Source organism: Symphalangus syndactylus, chromosome 18 (genome assembly GCF_028878055.3).
Source record: "Symphalangus syndactylus isolate Jambi chromosome 18, NHGRI_mSymSyn1-v2.1_pri, whole genome shotgun sequence".
NCBI classification, from domain to species: Eukaryota; Metazoa; Chordata; class Mammalia; order Primates; family Hylobatidae; genus Symphalangus; species Symphalangus syndactylus.
Genome location: NC_072440.2, coordinates 64,765,434 through 64,783,993, shown reverse-complemented (window position 1 = coordinate 64,783,993; position 18,560 = coordinate 64,765,434). Strand labels below are relative to the sequence as shown.

General features: G+C 45.7%; 1 long non-coding RNA gene across 2 annotated transcripts in view; it reads left to right on the top strand.

Moving 5' to 3' along the window:
• Nucleotides 1–18,560, top strand: part of LOC129467709 (uncharacterized) — a 52,200-nt gene that overhangs the window by 32,680 nt on the left and 960 nt on the right. For both annotated transcript variants that reach the window (XR_008652438.2, XR_008652437.2), the window contains 2 exons: nucleotides 8,477–8,554; nucleotides 9,223–9,344. This is a non-coding gene — a long non-coding RNA (uncharacterized lncRNA). The remainder of the gene's footprint in view (nucleotides 1–8,476; nucleotides 8,555–9,222; nucleotides 9,345–18,560) is intronic.

Sequence of the window (18,560 nt, the reverse complement as noted above, 5' to 3'; positions counted from 1 at the left end):
TGACCTCAGGTGATCTGCCTGCCTTGGCTTCCCAAAGCGCTGGGATTACAGGCGTGAACCGCCATGCCCAGCTGTGAGTTTACTTTCTTACATGCCAGGAAAGGACCCTCGAAAGCATCTAGTCCAGTCCTTTTACGGAAGAGAAAAGTGAGCGATGATGGCGAGTGACTTATTCAAAGTCACAAAGCAAGAAGTGTCAGATAAGGCATCCAGGAGCTGGATGTTTTCATTCCTAGTTTGGGGTGTTTTTCTTCCTCGCCACACCTTGTATTGTGAGTTCTCCTAGAACATGGTTTATCTCAGCTTGCTAACTAGACTGTGGCTTCTGATAGGCGTTTATCCCGAGATATGCTTCACACTGTGCTGCTGCTGGAGTATCTGACAACAGAGCTCACTCTCAGAAACCACCATTTCAGCATTCTGAAGCAGAAACTCTCCATCACACAGGAGTACAATCAGAGTCTGACACGCAGGGCGCAAGCCAGCTCACAAGTAGCTCTGCTCTGCAGGGGCTCCTCTTTTTCATGCCACCAGGGGCCAGAGTCTATTTCCACTATCAGACTGCATATTTTTCTGTTCTGCTCACTGCTTTCCTACTGCTTGCTTTTCTCCAGATCAGGACCTGAAGTAGGTGGCTGCCCATCCAGGTATTCTACAGGCACTTGCCCATGAAACCTTCACCACTTCTTGAATCTGGTTCTGCAAAATGAGACAGCTGAGACTTAGGCTAAGTGACTTACTGAGGCTGCAGTCAGCACTGTGTGGGACCAACCCCCATGCTATTTCCCAAATGGAGGCACCTTCCTGCATACCTTGAGCGTGATCTGTAACAGCTCAGAAAGCTTGGACACCAGCAGGGTGGCACCTGTATGGGAAGCACCTGTCCGCACTGTCTGCATTCAATAAGCATTCATTTCATCACCCTTCACCATAGTCATTTTTTAATTTTAAATTTTATCAAAGTTATACAGGAACATTGATTAAAAAGGGAACTAGTTCTATAAGATTTGTTAAGACGAAGAGCAGTCCTCAACCTCCCTGTACCCCAACCCCATTTCCTTTTCCTTAGAGGGACCAATTTAAACTTGTTTAATTCTTTTGGAATTTACTTATCTCCAAATAACATGTTTTATAATACTACTTCCTGTTTTTTCCTTTAGGCCTTATCTGTTGACTTCCCACTATGGAAGACGAGGATTTAGCTCCTTCTTCTTCATTTGCCCCCTCTATACATATGTACCCCTCTCTGTGCCCCCTTGCTCCTAATATAGTGTAATTTTTGTAGATAATAGTGTTTGTTATGACAGTGTAAATGCCACTTGCAGCTCAGCCATGTAGTCAGCCATGATTGCTTTTCCTATCTAACACACCACTTTATTTTGCTTATCTTTTTTCATCCACTTAGGTTTTTAAGGCCTTACCATTAGCACTCTTACCACTTAAAGTCTGCCAATTACCTAGATCTTCTCTCAATACATTCTTCTCAGGAAAGTCTCCTGGAGCCTTCTCTCCTGCACTGGGGGCCTGCTACACACTGCTATTCTGGAACCTCTGTTTATCACTGTCCAGGGGATTCCCTTGCCTCTTTCTTGTGTTAGATTGCCTGTTTTCTGGATCCCATGTCTTCTCATTTTATGCTTTCTTCCCTCATTTTGATAACATATGTCCTCCAGGAGTTTCCCGGGAGTACACAAGGGATATTTTTTTTTCAAAATCTTGTGTGTCTGAAAATGTCTAACACTTGGTTAACTTGAGTGTAGAATTCTAGGTAAGAAATCGTTTTGCCTCAGGACTTAGATTCCTCAGCCCTGTCATCTTCTAGCTTCCAGTGCTGCTGTTGAGAAGGCCGAAGTCATTCTGATTCCTCCTCACTCTTTGTGTGTGACCTTGCAGGATTTCTTTGTCCCTAGCATTAAGAAATTTTATAATGACACACCTATTGTTCTGGCCATTCATGACCCTTTCAATCTGAAAAGTCATGTCCTTTTGATTCTGGAGTGTTTTCTTGAATTATTTCATTTCCTTTGTTGTATTTCTAAAACTTATTATTCACATATTGGGATGAATTTCTCATCTGTTGCTTCCTAGTTTCTATTTTGTCTTTTTATTCTACTTCCTGGAAAATTTCCTCAATGTTTTCTAATCCTTCCATTAAGCATTTTGTTTCTGATGTCATATTTTTTCTTTCCAAGAGCTCCTATTGTAGGCTTTACCTTTGAAAAAAAAATTTTTTTTTTTTAGACGGAGGAGTCTTGCTCTATTGCCCAGGCTGGAGTGCAGTGGTGTAATCTTGGCTCACTACAATCCCCACCTCCTGGATTCAAGTGATTCTCCTGCCTCGGTCTCCCAAAGTGCTGGGATTACAGGCATGAGCCACCACACCTGGCCAAAAAGCATTTTTTTGATGAAGTTTTAGACATAGCAAAATTAGATGCATGTGTTTTTTTTTTTTTTTGAGACAGAGTCTCACTCTGTTGCCCAGGCTGGAGTGCAGTGGCACAATCTTGGCTCACTGCAACCTCCACCTCCCAGGTTCAAATGAATCGCCTGCCTCAGCAGGAGTGGCTGGAATTACAGGTGCCCACTGCCATGCCTGGCTAATTTTCATATTTGTAGTTGAGATGGGGTTTGACTGTGTTGGTCAGGCTGGTCTCAAACTCCTGACCTCAAGTCATCTGCCCACCTTGGCCTCCCAAAGTGCTGAGATTACAGGCATGAGCCACTGCGCCTGGCCTAATCCACTATTTTTATTTAGTATCTCTGTATACACTAGCTATTTAATGATTCGTATCTTATATTTGTACTAAAACCTTTAAGCTTTCATAATGGATTTCTATCAGTTAACATATTTGATCCTCACCACTTAGACTATTATATATGGATCAGACTTTGGGATCATCAAGTTCAGCCCTATCAACTCACAGAAAGAAAATCCAATTCCCAGAAAGGTGAAGTATCATGCTGGAAAACACTTGTTTCTGCCAGAACTTAGCAGAGGCATGTGAGACATTATTTGGCAGGCACAAAATACTATAGTTTTGTGTTTTTACTCTTTTAAAAAAATTATTATTGCCAGACATGGTTACATGATCCTGTAGTCTCAGCTTCTTGGAAAAGTGAGGCAGGAGGATTGCTGGAGCCTAGGAGTTCAAGGCTGTAGTGCACTGTGAATGCTCACTGTACTTCAGCCTGGGCAACATAGCGAGACCCTTTTTTTTTTTTTTTTTACAAAAAAGTGTTGGCCAGGTGCGGTGGCTCATGCCTATAATCCCAGCACTTCAGGAGGCCGAGCTGGGCAGATCATAAGGTCAGGAGATCGAGACCATCCTGGCTGACACAGTGAAACCCCGTCTCTACTAAAAATACAAAAACAAAATTAGCGGCCGGGCACGGTGGCTAATGCCTGTAATGCCAGCACTTTTGGAGGCCAAGGTGGGTGTATCACGAGGTCAGGAGATGGAGACCATCCTGGCTAACATGGTGAAACCCTGTCTCTACTAAAAAAAAATACAACAAAAATTAGCTGGGTGTGGTGGCAGGTGCCTGTAGTCCCAGCTACTCGGGAGGCTGAGGCAGGAGAATGGCGTGAACCCAGGAGGCGGAGCTTGCAGTGAGCGGAGATTGCACCACTGCACTCCAGCCTGGGCGACAGAGCAAGACTCTGTCTCAAAACAAACAAAATTAGCCAGGCCTGGTGGTGGGTGCCTGTAGTCCCAGCTACTCAGGAGGCTGAGGCAGGAGAATGGCGTGAACCTGGGAGGCAGAGCTTGCAGTGAGCCGAGATTGCACCACTGCACACCAGCCTGGGCGACAAAGCGAGACTCTTAAAAAAAAAAAAAGTGTTATAGGCCAGGCATAGTGGCTCCCATAGCACTTCGGGAGGTGGAAGCAGGTTGACCACTTGAGATCAGGAGTTTGAGACCATCTGGCCAACATGGTAAAACCCCGTCTCTACTAAAGATACAAAAAATAGCCAGGCATGGTGGCGTGTGCCTGTAGTCCCAGCTGCTTGGGAGGCTGAGGCAGGAGAATCACTTGAACCCAGGAGGCGGAGGTTGCAGTGAGCTGAGATCTGGTCATTGCACTCCAGCCTGAGCAACAGAGGGAAACTCTGTCTTTAAAAAAAAAAAAAAGTGTTACTGAGGTATAACTGACATACAATGAACTGCACATATTTACAGTGTATGACTTGATAAATTTCGACATATATATACAGTCCTGCAGCCATCATCATAATCAAGATAGCTATCACCCCAAAGTTCCCTCATGCCCCTTTGTAGTTCCACCCTCCTGCCTCCTCCCAACCTGGCCCAGGTAACCACTGATTACCTTCTGGCACTATAGATTAGTTTTCATTTGTTACATATAAATGGAATCATGCAGAATGATCTCTCTGTCTGGCTTTGTTACATGTAGTTTTTTTGTTTTGTTTGTTTGTTTTTAGAGAGGGTCTCACTCCGCACCCAGGCTGGAGTGCAGTGGCACGATTATGGCTTACTGTAACCTTGAACTCTTGGGCTCAAGTAATCTTCCTGCCTCAGCCTCCCAAGTAGCTAGGACCACAGTCATGGCCACCATGTCCGGCTAATTTTTAAAAATTCTTTGTAGAGATAGTGTCTTGCTATGTTGCTGAGGCTGGACTTGAACTCCTGGTCTCAAAGGATCCTTCTGCCTCAGCCTCCTAAAGGGCTAGGATTATAGGTATGAGCTACTGTACCTGGCCTACATGTAGCTTTGTTGGGTACTTTGGAGATCATACCTGTCTGTTCAGGTGGAAAGCCTTCACCAGCTCTACCTCCCTCTACATCCTTTCTCTTCCACACACTGCCCATCTTCCCTCTTCTAGTTTCAGAGGCTACAAGTCTTCAGTATTCTATTCTTCTCGTCGTATGAGCCTGCTCCCAGGAAAGGACCAGTATACTCCATTCACACTGAGATGTCTGATATGATTGATATGTCTTTTATAAAAGACAAAAACCCACATTTGGCTTGTGCCAAGAAATAAAGCTCTAATGATGGATTTCCAAGCATGAGTAGATAAGTTTGGAAGAGATTTTTTGACAAGGGCTTCCCTGAACTTCTAGAAGTACATCCTATATAATGGAGTCTTCATGTACACTGACTCTGCAGACAGGCACAATGAATTGAAATCACCTCTGGTCCCATTCAGAATTTCAGTTTCCTGAAATGTCAGCTATCTGAGAGCTAAGAAAAGAGCTAATGTCTTGCCGGCCTTCCTTCCTTTTGGTCTATTTGGCAGAGAATACAATTCTGTATAGATAAAGAGTCGCTCAGGAGGGCGGGGCCTCCCATGTTTAGTCCTAATGTCCTTGGTCCGGGTGAGAGGAGGACCATCGGAGGGAGCCCTGGGAAGCTGGACTGAGGTCCAAGCTGGCAGCGACCCAAGGGTCACAGGCAGGAGGGCCTGGCAGACTTGACTATCCCACTTCTCTTTTTACTCATTTTTATATTTAATCTTCTTAACAGCTTTGTAAAGCAGGAGAATGGAAAATATTTCTTTATTTTAAAAATGAGAAAAGAGAGGTAACATAACCTGTGTAACTTCAAAGCCTTTCTCAGCTGTAGCTCTGACTGTAGATACCTCAGGCCACCTGCCTGCTGATGTCAGGGAACATGGTGGTGTGACACCTCTGGGCTGCAGCAGAGGAGTCAGAGCAAGAAAGGGAAGGGAGTAGAGTCCTCAAGCCCCTACACTCTCAACAATTGTTCCTCCCTCCACTGCCCTATGTGACCACTCCCAGGTTTACCATTCCTCTCCAGGGGCCTGTTTGAAAATGCATAGAGCTTAGGAGGGGAGAGCAAATGCAGTGGTCCCCAGTAGTCTGTGGGAAGGGAACCATCAGACGTTTTCCTTATGAACAGGAGGACCTGCTTAGGACAAAGCTGCTGGTTAACGGGGAAGACACACAGGCAGTCCTTTTGGCTCAGTTCAGCATTTGTTGAATACTGACTTTGCCAAAATGGGGCCAGGCACATTTCCCAACCTCATGGTCCTTGGTCCTTGTAGGTCTTTTTTTTTTTTTTTTTTTTTTTTTTTTTTGGAGATGGAGTCTCACTCTTATCACCCAGGCTGGAGTGCAGTGGTGTGATCTCAGTTCACTGCAACCTTTGCCTCCCAGGTTCAAGCAGTTCTCCTGCTTCAGCCTCCCAAGTAGCCAGGATTACAGACGTGTGCCACATACCTAGCCAATTTTTGTATTTTTAATAGAGATGGGGTTTCTCCATGTTGGCCAGGCTGGTCTCAAACTTCTGGCCTCAAGTGATCTGCCCAGCTCGGCCTCCCAAAGTGCTGGGATTACAGGCGTGAGCCACAGCGCCTGGCCCCTTGTAGATCTTGAATGGTGGGAAACTGAATCGTGGTTGGTGGAGAGGGAGGAGGTCGTACAGAACCCCTTCCTCAGTAACCCCGGAAACATGTAGCGAAGGCTAAACCGGGGGAAAGAGCAAAGGGAAGAGATTTTAAAGACAATCTTGACCAACTTCAGTATTTTGTCAGGGCTGGCTGCTCCTGCCTCCAGGGACCCCAGTCTGCCTGCTGGTCCTCCTGTGCCAAGGAACTCAGTGGCACAGAACCTCCAAGCAGAAGAAGGCAGGAAAACATCATCATTCTCAGTAAACTATCGCAAGGACAAAAAACCAAACACCGCATGTTCTCACTCATAGGTGGGAATTGAACAATGAGAACTCACGGACACAGGAAGGGGAACATCTCACTCCGGGGACTATTGTGGGGTGGGGGGAGGGGAGAGGGACAGCATTAGGAGATATACCTAATGCTAAATGACAAGTTAATGGGTGCAGCAAAACAACATGGCACATGGATACATATGTAACAAACCTGCACACTGTGCACATGTACCCTAAAACCTAAAGTATAATAATAAAAAAAATGATATTTTGTTGAAAAAAAAAAAGAAGGCAGGAAAAGGGAGTAGAGCTTTCAGAGTCCTGCTTCTTGTATAAGGACAACATCTCCCCTCCATCACCAAGCAATGGCAAACTCTCAAAATTAAATTTATTTACAAATCAGACACCCCATGATTCTTTTAGCAAGAGGGCAGGCATTTCTATATCTTGAAAATAAAAAGGTAAGAATTTCTATGTATTTAACACAATTCTAGCTTATTATTATTTATTTCATTTGATTCTATTAATGACCTTATGCAGTAGCCAGGCAGGAATTATTGGCAGCTAACAGATAAGGAAACTGAGGCACAAGAGAGTTTGACTTACTCAAAGTCACATAGACTCATAGTCACATAGTAGTGAAGCCAGATCTTAACACTTCACAGGCTAGAAGGGGTTGTAGAAGCTGGGACCATAGCTGTTCCAGGAATGTTTGTGGGACAAAGTGGCCTAGGCTAGGAGTTGGGATTTGTTCTGTATTTTATCATCTTTTGAGATTATCTGTGGCCTTGCATGGGTATAAAGACGGATATAAAGACCAGGGTTCTGGTTCCAATTCTGCCACTCATCTGCCATGTGAACTTAGCATGACTCAACTTTTTTTGGTCTTGGTTTTCTAATTTCTAATATCAGAATTTAAAGGATCCTGGGATGCTTTAGGAGGAAGGGGCATTTAAATTATATCATTAAAATTTGTTGGGCTAAAAGTGAGAGGAAAGACAATAGCCATGAGCACTGGCACAAAGGTGGAAATTCAAGGTCTGGTCTGGAAATAGCTAGAGAAATTTAACTTGGAATATAGAACAGGTGTTGATATATTGAGTTCATTTATTTTGCCTGCTGTATGATAGTTCATTGAAGTAGTAAACCACAGTTCATATATCTATTCTAACTCTAAAAGATACTAAGAAATACTAAAAATGTTGCTTTGACATTTTTAGTATTACAGTGACACAATGAACATCCATGTGCATGGTTTTTAAAAATATGTGTGTGATTTGATTGAAGATTGAGGCTTAGAAATGGAAAATGCTAGGTTATAGGCTATTCACATCTTCAACTCTACTAGGTATTATGTATTTCTGTTCCCCACCAAGATTTTTAAATTGTTGCTAGTTGGCTGACTGTGAATGGTGGTAAAATATATTTTAATTTTCATTTTCCTAATTACTAGTGAGATTGAATTTATTTTCATGTGTTTGTTGATCATTTAGGTTTTTTCTTCTAAAGTGTCTGATAATATCTTTGTTTATTTTCATAGGATTTATACATTAAAGACACTAATCCTTTATTGATTATATGCATTGCAGATACCTTCTTCCAGTCTGTGGCTTGTCTTTGTACTTTACATTGTTTTTTCATGAAAAAAAATTTTTTTTTAAGTTTCATTAGTTAATTTAGCAGCATATTCTTTTATGGCTTTGCTTTTGTGTTTTAAGAAATCTTTAGCCAGAGGTCATAAAGACATTTTAATATATTTGCTTTTTAAAGTGTTAAAGATCTTTGTTTCTTTCACCTTTGTCTTCAATTTTACCTTTTCATGTTTCAGAACCACATAATGAACCTTCCATGCCTTTTCTGTGGTTTGTAATGTGACCTCTACCACATATCACATTCCCATACAAAGGTAGGTTTGCTTCTAACGTTTGTATCTCATTCACTTCATCTGTTTGCCTGTTCCTGTACCACACTATTGTATCTGTTAGGACAACTCTTCACCTTCTTTAAAAGGAAGAAGATTATTGTGGCTCTTCTTGGCCTTTTTTCTTTTCAATGATTTTTAGGATCCAAAATGTATAATTTATGAAAAAAATCTATTGGAAATTTTAAGGATTACACTTGATTTCCAGATGGATCGGGGATAATTGCCAGTTTTATAGTATTGACTCTTCCCATCCATGAACATGGCACATCTCCTCATCTGAGTCTTCTTTTTGTGCATTTGTTGGATTTATTCTAGGTACCTTCTAGTTTTTGCTACTATTATAAATGATATATTTTAAATGACTTATAATAGTTTTTGCTGCCGAATAGGAATGTTACTGGTTTTTTATGTTGATTTTATATCCAACAGCCTTGATAAACTCTCATTAGTTCCAGTAATACTCCAAAGAAATGTTTTGAATTTTTCTATATAGACAGTTAATTCAGCTGCAGATAATGTTATTTTGTTTCTTTTCTTTTTCATGTATTATTGTGATCTCTAGGAACTTTAGTACTATATTGGATAGAATAATGGGTTTGGTCTTGACTAGAAAGAAAAGGCTTCTTATTTTATTTATTCATTTTTTTGAGATGGAGTCTCCCTGTGTAGTCCAGGCTGCAGTGCAGTGGTGTGATCTCAGTTCAATGCAATCTCTGCCTTCTGGCTTCAAGCAATTCTCCTGCCTCAGCCTCCCCTGTAGCTGGGATTACAGGTATGCACCACCACAACCAGCTAATTTTTGTATTTTTTAGTGGAGATGGGCTTTCACCATGTTGGCCAGGCTGGTCTTGAACTCCTCACCTCATGATCTGCCCACCTCAACCTCCCAGTGTGCTGGGATTACAGATGTGAGCCATCGTGCCTGACCGAAAGAGAAGGCTTCTATTTCACCATTGACTATGGTGTGTTCAGTGAGATGCTGAAAAATATACTTTATTAAGAAAATGCTTTTATATTTCTAGTTTGCTAACAGTTTTTTCTATGATTGGGTGTTGACTTTTTTAAATCAAATGCATTTTTCTGCATCTGTTGAGATTCTCCTGTAGTGTTCTTTAACTTATTAATATGAATGATATTGAATGATTATCTGATGTGAAACCATCCTTGCATTCCTGGGATAAACCCTACTGGATAATGATTTATATATGTTTTTGTACATTGCTAGATATGGCTTGCTAATCTTTAATATTTTACATCTATGTTCATTAATAAAATTGGCCTCTAATTTTCTTTTCTCATACTGTCCTTATAGGGTATCCAAATGTAAATATACTATTTTTTATAAGAATTAGAGCCATTAGAATTAGAAGGGAATTTAAAGAGCATCTAGCCTGATCTCATCATCTTATAGTGGAAGACACTGGAACTCAGAGAAAGGAAATAGCCTTTCTAAAATCATACAAAATTAGAAACAGAGTTGGGACTAAAGTGCTTGGCAAAGCACTTGCATTTCAAATTACTTTCCCATTCATGATCTCATTTTATCTCCACAACAGCCTTGCAGGGAGGGTAATGCTTATTGTCCCCATATTATAGATGGGCTAACTGAGGTCCAGTCACTGAGGTCATGACTTATGTGACCCAGCAGAGTTGGGTCCTAGACCCCTCCAAAATTTCTTTTGCTCTGTGCCCAACCCCACTGACAGGTCCACTTATCTGCCTGAAATGAAGGGACCCACTGAGTCATGTATCCAAAATTAATATTTTGTAAGAGTCCAGCAATATTTTCACAGGCATGTCAAATGGATGCCCCATTTGCAGATAACCCTCAATAGGCAAGGATGAGGGCTTTATGGTCCTTAAAGGTCCTTGGTGGCCAGGACACTGTGGAGGCCAAGATAAACCATTGGTCTCTAAGAATGTTCTTTGGTATATAGAAGGCCAAGATCCTTAAATGCAGTCTTTCTAAATGGGGTCAGAGTACAAGGCCTTAAGATCCTGTCCTCAAAATTTCAACAGAAAGGGGCTCCAGTTTCTCTTTGTCCCCTCCCCCACCCTCTGGCCACCACCCACCTTCCTCCATATCTCTCAGCAAGCTGCTTCCTGCATCAGCGCCCTTGTTTTGCTTGTGCTATTTGTGTCTGCTTCTAACAGCTGGCCCCAGCCTGGCAGCCCCTAGCTCTGAGGATTATCCAATTATCCCATTAGCCCAGCATGTCCTTCCTTCCTCCAGAGCTATTAGCTCCCCATCTCCCTCTCCCTCTCTCTCTCCCTGGGCTTGTCCATAGCCTCCCTTGCTCCTTCTCTAGCCAGGCCTAGAGCTGGGTGGGTCAGCCCACAGTCAAATAGACTCAGAGAATACCAGAGCTGGAAGCGATATGTATCCACTGCTTCATCATTTTGCAGAGAAGGAAACCCAAAGTCACATGACCACTTAATGGCAGCAGAGAACTAAAACCCAGGTCTCTCGACCCAGTCAGTGTGCCTTACCAAGCGTGTGCTATGCTTCGCCCTAGGATGGAGGAGATACCATCCCCACACCACTCTGAGATTCGAATTTATAGTCTTGGTAGGAAAATAGAACATACACTGGTGAAAACCAGCACATTATTCAGGCATTAAGTCATAACTTAGCAGCAGAAGAGATGTTATCAGAAGCAGGTAACAAACTTCTGGTGCATGGGACAGGCATGCATCTAAAGGCGCTCAGGAAGGGGAAAAGAGGATTTCAGCAAAGTCTCCCTCCATCTTCATGGAAGAGACGGCTCTTCAGGTGGTCCCTGAAGCATGGGAATTGTCTAAAGTAGGGGAGTGACAGCATCCCAGGCAAAGTGGCCTGCCTGAAAGACAAAGGCAGGGAATGGGGTAAGAGGATGGTAGACAGTTCAGTTTGGCACAGTGAGGGGCAGGGTAGTGGGTAGGAAAGTGGGTGGTCAGAGACAGGCTGGAGGGCAAAGCTGTGTCCTTGAATGGCCACAGAAAGAAGGTGGACTTGACTTGCTGCATATTTAGGGTCCACTAAATGTTTTGGAGCAAGGGAGGGACATGGCTGATGCTGTGCTTTGGAGATATTAATCTGACTGCTTGGGCTGAATAGATTGTGGTAAAAGAGATCAACAAAGAGGTCTGTTTGGAGTGTATCCAGGTTGGTAGAGATGATAGTGCCTCCGCCAAGACCATGACTTTGAGGGGTTACTGAGGGGTAGAGTGGATGGAACAGATTCCAAAGATGTTCAGAAAGAATTAACAGAATGCAATAGATTGGATTTGGGAAGATAAGGAGAAGAGTTCCTACTAATAGGATTAGGGAAGTAAGGAGTGGCCACAGGAAGTATGGGGTAGGATGGAGGAAGCGGATGAGGACCCTCCCCTGCTTCACCCTCTGGCACTCCTTGGGTGAGAGCATTTTGTAAAGTTGGCAGAGTTTGCTTAACCCTGGGCTGCAGGATGCCTTCTCTACCCTATGTCTCAGCCCCTCCAGGCTTCTCTGCTGGATGTTCACATGTTGACCCAATAAATCATCATGGTACCCTCCCCAGACAGCAAATGTCCTTCACTTGGGGTAATACCGCGGTCATCTAAGTAGGAATTTTTGGCCTTGGGGTGTATTCTGTTAATACAGAACTCTGGGCCTCTTTGATGCCTCTCAGTCCATACCAGGTAGTCGTCTCCCAGCTATACCCATACATTTGATTCAGGTAGTGACTTTTTAATATATATGTTGTCATTCCCTCCTCCTAATCCTCTGTCTTATCCCACATACCTGCTTTGGGCTTCCATGAACTGAAAACTGAAGACAATTCTGGCCACAAAAGATGAGCCATCTTCACTAGCCTTGTGCCCTTGAAGTACAGAGGAGTCTCCTCAAGGCCCATAAGGGGGTCCAGGCCTCTTCCAGGCCAGCAAGCGCCTGAATATCCTGACATGACTGTCCTTGGATCACTGAAGACCCAGCCATGAGTCTCAAATTGTTGCATCTTGGTGGCCTTTAACGTGAACTAGTTATTCTGCTGAAGCTTCTGTGAGCCCAGTTGTGCCTTTTGGAATAGCACATGGCAAGTTGTTTCTCTCATCTGGTCTGTTCACCATAGCTCTCCCTAAGTCTTCTCCAATCTCATGTCCTCCAGACGTTTTCAGTTTCTAGATGCTCTCTGTCTTGATCCCCTTCCTTTGGCCACTTGTTAATTCGTTGAGTGTCATTGGGAGGTTACCATCTTGTTTGCAGGCACAAAATGACAAACTCATTTCAGTTTGTTCATGAGCAGGTGTGGTGTTGAGAAATGAGTGTGTCTCCTGCCTTGAGTGGGGACCTGGTGAGTCCCTGCAGCCTGGGACTCACTTCCTAGTAACTAGGATGTCAATGCAGCTTGAGGCTGGAGTTGCTTCTTTCCCAGCCTATCCCACGGTGTTAGCCAGTGCTCAACTGAGTAACTGTAGTGTCCATGTTGTTTTGACCTGAACTGATAGTAGGCTGGGTCTCTCTATCCTCCCACTCCTCCCTGCACATTGGCTTTTTTTGAAATTGAGCAGGCTTTTTTTTTGTTTTTTTTGTTGTTGTTGTTTTGGTTTTTTTTTTGAGATGGAGTCTCGCTGTTGCTCAGGCTGGAGTGCAGTGGCGTGATCTCAGCTCACTGCAACCTCTGCCTCCCAGGTTCAAGTGATTCTCTTGCCTCAGCCTCCCGAGTAGCTGGGACTATAGGCATGCACCACCACACCTGGCTAGTTTTTTTTTTTTGTTTGTTTTGTTTTGAGACAGAGTCTTGCTCTGTCGCCCAGGCTGTAGTGTAGTGGCGTGATCTCGGCTCACTGCAACCTCCACCTCCCTGGTTCAAGCAATTCCCCTGCCTCAGCCTACCGAGTAGCTGGGATTACAGGTGCCCATCACCACGCCTGGCTAATTTTGTTGTATTTTTAGTAGAAACGGGGTGTCACCATGTTGGCCAGACTGGTTTCGAACTCCTGACCTCAGGCAATCTGCCCACCTTGGCCTTCCAAAAGTGCTGGGATTACAGGCATGAGCCACCGTGCCTGGCTAGTTTTTATATTTCTAGTAGAGACAGGGTTTCACCATATTGGCCAGGCTGATCTCAAACTCCTGACTGCAAGTGATCCACCTGCCTCGGCCTCCCAAAGTGCTCGGATTACAGGAGTGAGCCACCATATCCGGTCTGAGCAGGACTTTACACTGGTCCTTGCTCAGTTTTATCTGTCCAGCCCTTTGAGGTCATTTTGAATCCTGACTCTGTTGGCCCAGACATTTACTGTATCCCTTCTCCATTAACCTCTTAGATAAGCCTAAATTTCCCTAATGTCTAGACTTTCATAAACAGATGGGACAGTATAGGGTTGAAGAAAGTAAATGATCCATAATCAGTGACCCTTGCCTAGGTCGTCTGCCAGTTCCACACCCACCTTCTGGCACCCAGAGATCAGGGACTTCCAGGTGCCTGGCTTGAACTCATACCTACCACATTTCTCCCTCTGGCAATGGCTGGGCAATGTCAGTGAGCAGATTATAGAAGGTGGTCAGTAGCTCTCTTCCCTGCCACCCCATCTTCCTTCCCTCCCAGCCTCCTTTCCACTCTCTGATTCCAAGAACACTGGAGCTATTGATTGGTTACCCTCTTATTTTTCTGAGCTGAGAATGGATTTATTATTACAATAATAATGATCATCATCATCCTGGGCATTTGTGTTACATATACCTTCCAAAGCACTGCCACATTTATTTATTTTTTTAAGACAGAGTTTCGCTCTTGTTGCCCAGGCTGGAGTGCAATGGTGCAATCTCAGCTCACTGCAACCTGTGCCTCCTGGGCTCAAGAGATTCTCCTTCCTCAGCCTCCCAAGTAGCTGGGATTACAGGCACTTGCCATCATGCCCGGCTAATTTTTGTCTTTTTTAGTAGAGATAGGGTTTCACCACGTTGGCCAGGCTGTTCTTGAACTCCTGACCTCAGGTGATCCACCCACCTTGGCCTCCCAAAGTGCTGGGATTACAGGCATGAGCCACTGTGCCCGGCCCACGTTTATTTACTCATTTTATGTAAAAGTAGGTGTGGCAGCTCAGTGACTTGTCCTGTCAAAGAAGTCAATGGCAAGGCCAGGGATTGAAACTGGTGCTTTGACTCCCCATTCAGCAGTTGGTGGAACAGGGTGGTGGTTGGAAGGAGCAAGTGGTGGGATTATTTGGCATCTCTGAACTAGGCAGCAGAGAGAATCAAGCTGAAACCCCAAGAGATAGCCTGCAGGATGCCTGGCCAGGTCCCTCCAGTTCCCCTAAAAGTTCTGGAACTGAAAGAACAGTTAATTGTGACACTGGACTGGGACTCAATTTTCCTAAGAGAAAACTTGATAATTTCTAAAAGTCTCATCTATCTTTAACAATTCCAGAAATCTCTGAATATAAACCAGGCTCTATCCCCCTCACCCCCCTTTCCAACCTAACTAGAAAATGTGGGTGGGTTGAGAAAGAACAGAAAAGAAAGATCAAAACTGTGACAGCCTTCTGACAACATTTTAACTTGAAAATTGCCTCCAAATGGATGGCATAATTCAGTGTAGGCAGATGAAAATCAGGCGCAGATTTACTCAGCCCCTCCTTGTTCTTACTTCCTGACCAACACATTGAAGAGATGGGGCCCTGGAGCTGACCGCCGGTCTTTGACAGGCCAGCTTGGTGTGGCCCGCTCTGTGAAGCCCATCCTGACTGCCCGCGGGGGTGTGGCTTTCACCTCCTCTGAGAGCCTGTGTGTCCCTCACAGGCTTATTCCCTCCGTCAGGCTTATTCTCCCCGTCGGGCTTATTCCCCTTGGTCAGTTGTTGGCTCCCTGCGTCCTGCCCCTGGCTCAGTGTGCATCAGCAAGGGCTCATTAAGTGGTTCGGAGAGGGATGGAGAGCCAGGAGATAGGGCTCAGGTCCTAACTGGCTTGATCTGAGGGCTTAGCTGGTCGTTAGGTGACAGTCCAGATGGCTGATTTGACAAAGAGCCACTCCTCTCCTCCCCAAAACAGAAACACTTCCTTGGACAAGGCAAAGAAGTGTGGATGGGTCCATGCAAATCCTTCCCCACCTCCCTCAGAGGACCCTGGGTTGGCTACACCTGTCACCTGCCCAGCCTCATGCTGACTCCCTGGCCTGGCCTTTCTCCTAGGCCAGTCTCCCTCCAAGCCTGACTAGTGGGAAGCAGAGGGACTTGTCAGGAAGCTCTGCTAAGCTGCTCTTTCTCCTCTGGAAAAAGAAAGGGTTGAACCAGAGTCTCACAAGGTGCTTTTTGTAGCTAGGTTCTGTGTTCTGTGTGTCCATCCCCCTCTTTTGAGGTTGTGTGAGTCATCTGACATTCTCCTGCCCCCTCCCTTGGCTCTGCAGCCTAACGAGCTGTCCTAACAATGACAGTGACTGCTAATGATGAGTGACAGCAGCAATGAGGGGCACCTTGGGGGAGAGGGGGGATGGGTGTGGGGAGGAGGAGAAGGTGGTAACCTTGCACACTGAGCAGTAAGAGTCAGGGAGGGAGCCACTTGCCTCACAGCACACCTGGGTCTTCCTAAGTTCTGTCCCCTCTCAAGTAACTTCTCCCATCAGCAGAGGGTCATTGCTTAGCATGCTCAGAAAACAGTTGTCCAGCACTGGAGCTCAGGGGAGGGTGTCCAACTGTGGCAAGAGCCCGTAGCAGCAGTCATGCGGGGGAGCAGCACAACATCGCAGGACAACAGTGGCATCCCAGGCACAGAGTGCTGGCCTCACCCACTTTTCCCTGCGGCCCCAGGAGCAGGGGCGGGCGGCGCAGAGCCCTTCCCACATGCTGAGCAGTTGGATTCCCCCGGGTTCTTCTTTCCCCACTACAGTTGAAAAGACCAGTTTCCCATTTCTGGGATACCAAGTCCCAGAAGATTCAGGGGGCATCAGCAGCTCATTTCGTCACAGTACCCAGGTGGCCCCTCTTCCTGCCCTGCTGTGGTTTGCTGTCCCCTGGTCAGCGCACAGAACTGTGGCCCTACTCAGCTCCCTGAGCCCCCAGGTGATGCCTCCCAGAGGATAGGGCCTTAATCCAACCGGGTTAAGGTAGGGTTTCAGGAGGGGTGGTTAGAGGAGGAGGGTGAAAGGGGGCCTTCCGGACAGCTTGTCTCTTGTGAGGGCCAGTGATGAGCCAAGACTGAGCCGGAGCCAGACCCCTGCTCTCAGGCCTCCCTGTGGCCTGGCAACACCCGCTGTAGAGGGGGGCTGGAGCTGTCAAGAACATGGATCTGTGATGGGACCCTTATGCATGGGACAGGCCTGAATGAAGCATGTTATCCACCCCTAGCCCTTTGGGAAGGGCAGGGAGAGGGTGGACAGGGGCCCTTCGACAGAGCTGCAGGGCTTGGAGCAGCCCAGGCCACAGCTCCTGGCAGCCTGGCCCAGGGCAGTGTAGACCGGGGCATAGCCTGCACCCCATCGCACTGGGATGTTGCTCATGCCCTTCACCAGTCTTCACATCTCCCTCATGCTGCTGCTGTGGGCACTTATTCCTGTTGAGGTGGGCTCTGCCCACTAGCATGTTTATATGTGCACACATGTATTCTCTTATGGTCAGAGGAATGATGCCTGCATATGTTCAGGTCTCTACCCATGTGCTTACACTCAGGCCTGCCGACGGTGGGAACCAACATGGGGTGGGTGTGGACATGGGACCCTATGCTCCTGAAGACATGAGGAGGCCTGTGCTCTACCACTAGGCAGGAGCTGGCCCTGGGAGTACTAGGGCCCATTTGTACCTAGAAGCCTTTGCTGAGCCCCTGGCCCTGTTCTCCCAGCCCCAAAGCCTACACCCATCTAGCTCAGTACTCAAAGCCTGGTTCCCAAGGTCTCAGAAAAGGCTGGAGAGATGGGGTTTCATTCTTCCCTACCTTTGTAGTTCTCCTTCTGGCCTCTTCCCACCAATTGCTCATGAGGACTGGCAGCTTCTGTGCTCTTGGTCTTCTCAGGCACACCCCAGCCACTGTTCCACCCTCAGCCCACAGCCAGTGCAGATCCTAGGAGGGAGGAAGCTGGTGTGGACAGGGGGTGGACTCAGTGCATTTGTATCAGTGGCTCCTTATAGGTTGTCCTGGCTGTCCATAAGAACCCCCTGGGAAATTACTTGATCTACCCTGGCCAATTAATCCAGTGTCTCTGGGGCAAGGGACTGAGGCTTTGGTGCTGACTGAAGCTTCCTAGGTATTTCTCCTGTGCAGCCAGTCTAGAAGACCTCTGAAGATATAACAGTGAGATAGCTAAAACAATCCTGTGTTGGTTTTGGGATAGTTTTGCAGGCATCCATATACTAAAAGTGTAAAGAAGTGCAATGGAAAGGGCCGGGCGCAGTGGCTCATGCCTGTAATCCCAGCACTTTGGGAGGCCGGGGCAGGCGGATCATGAGGTCAGGAGTTTGAGAACAGCCTGGCCAACATGGTGAAACCCCATCTCTACTAAAAACACACAAAAAATTAGCCAGGCATGGTGGCACATGCCTGTAGTCCCAGCTACTCGGGAGGCTGAGGCAGGAGATTCTCTTGAACCTGGGAGGCGGAGGTTGCAGTGAGCCAAGATCATGCCACTGCACTGCACTCCAGCCTGGGCAACAGAGAGAGACCCCGTCTCAAAGAAAAAAAAAAAAAGAAGAAGAAGAAGTGCAATGGAAAGAAATGAAATTCAGGAAAGTGGTTGTTTCCAGGCCTAGGAGGCAGGGTAATGATGGGCAGGCGTCAGATGCAACTTTGTAATGTTTCAGTTCTTAAGCAGAGTGCTGAGGACATGATGTTGTTTTATACTTTTTGGTTTGGTTCAAATAGCTCATCATAAGTTAATGAAAAAAATGAACATGGATTTTACAGACAGACCTGAGTTTTAAGTTCACTTCTGCCACTTACTAGCTGTGTGACCTGCAGCAATCATATAACCTCCCTGGGCTTGTTAATCATCTGTAAAACAGGGCTCACAGGGCTGTGTGAGGATTACCCTTGACATTC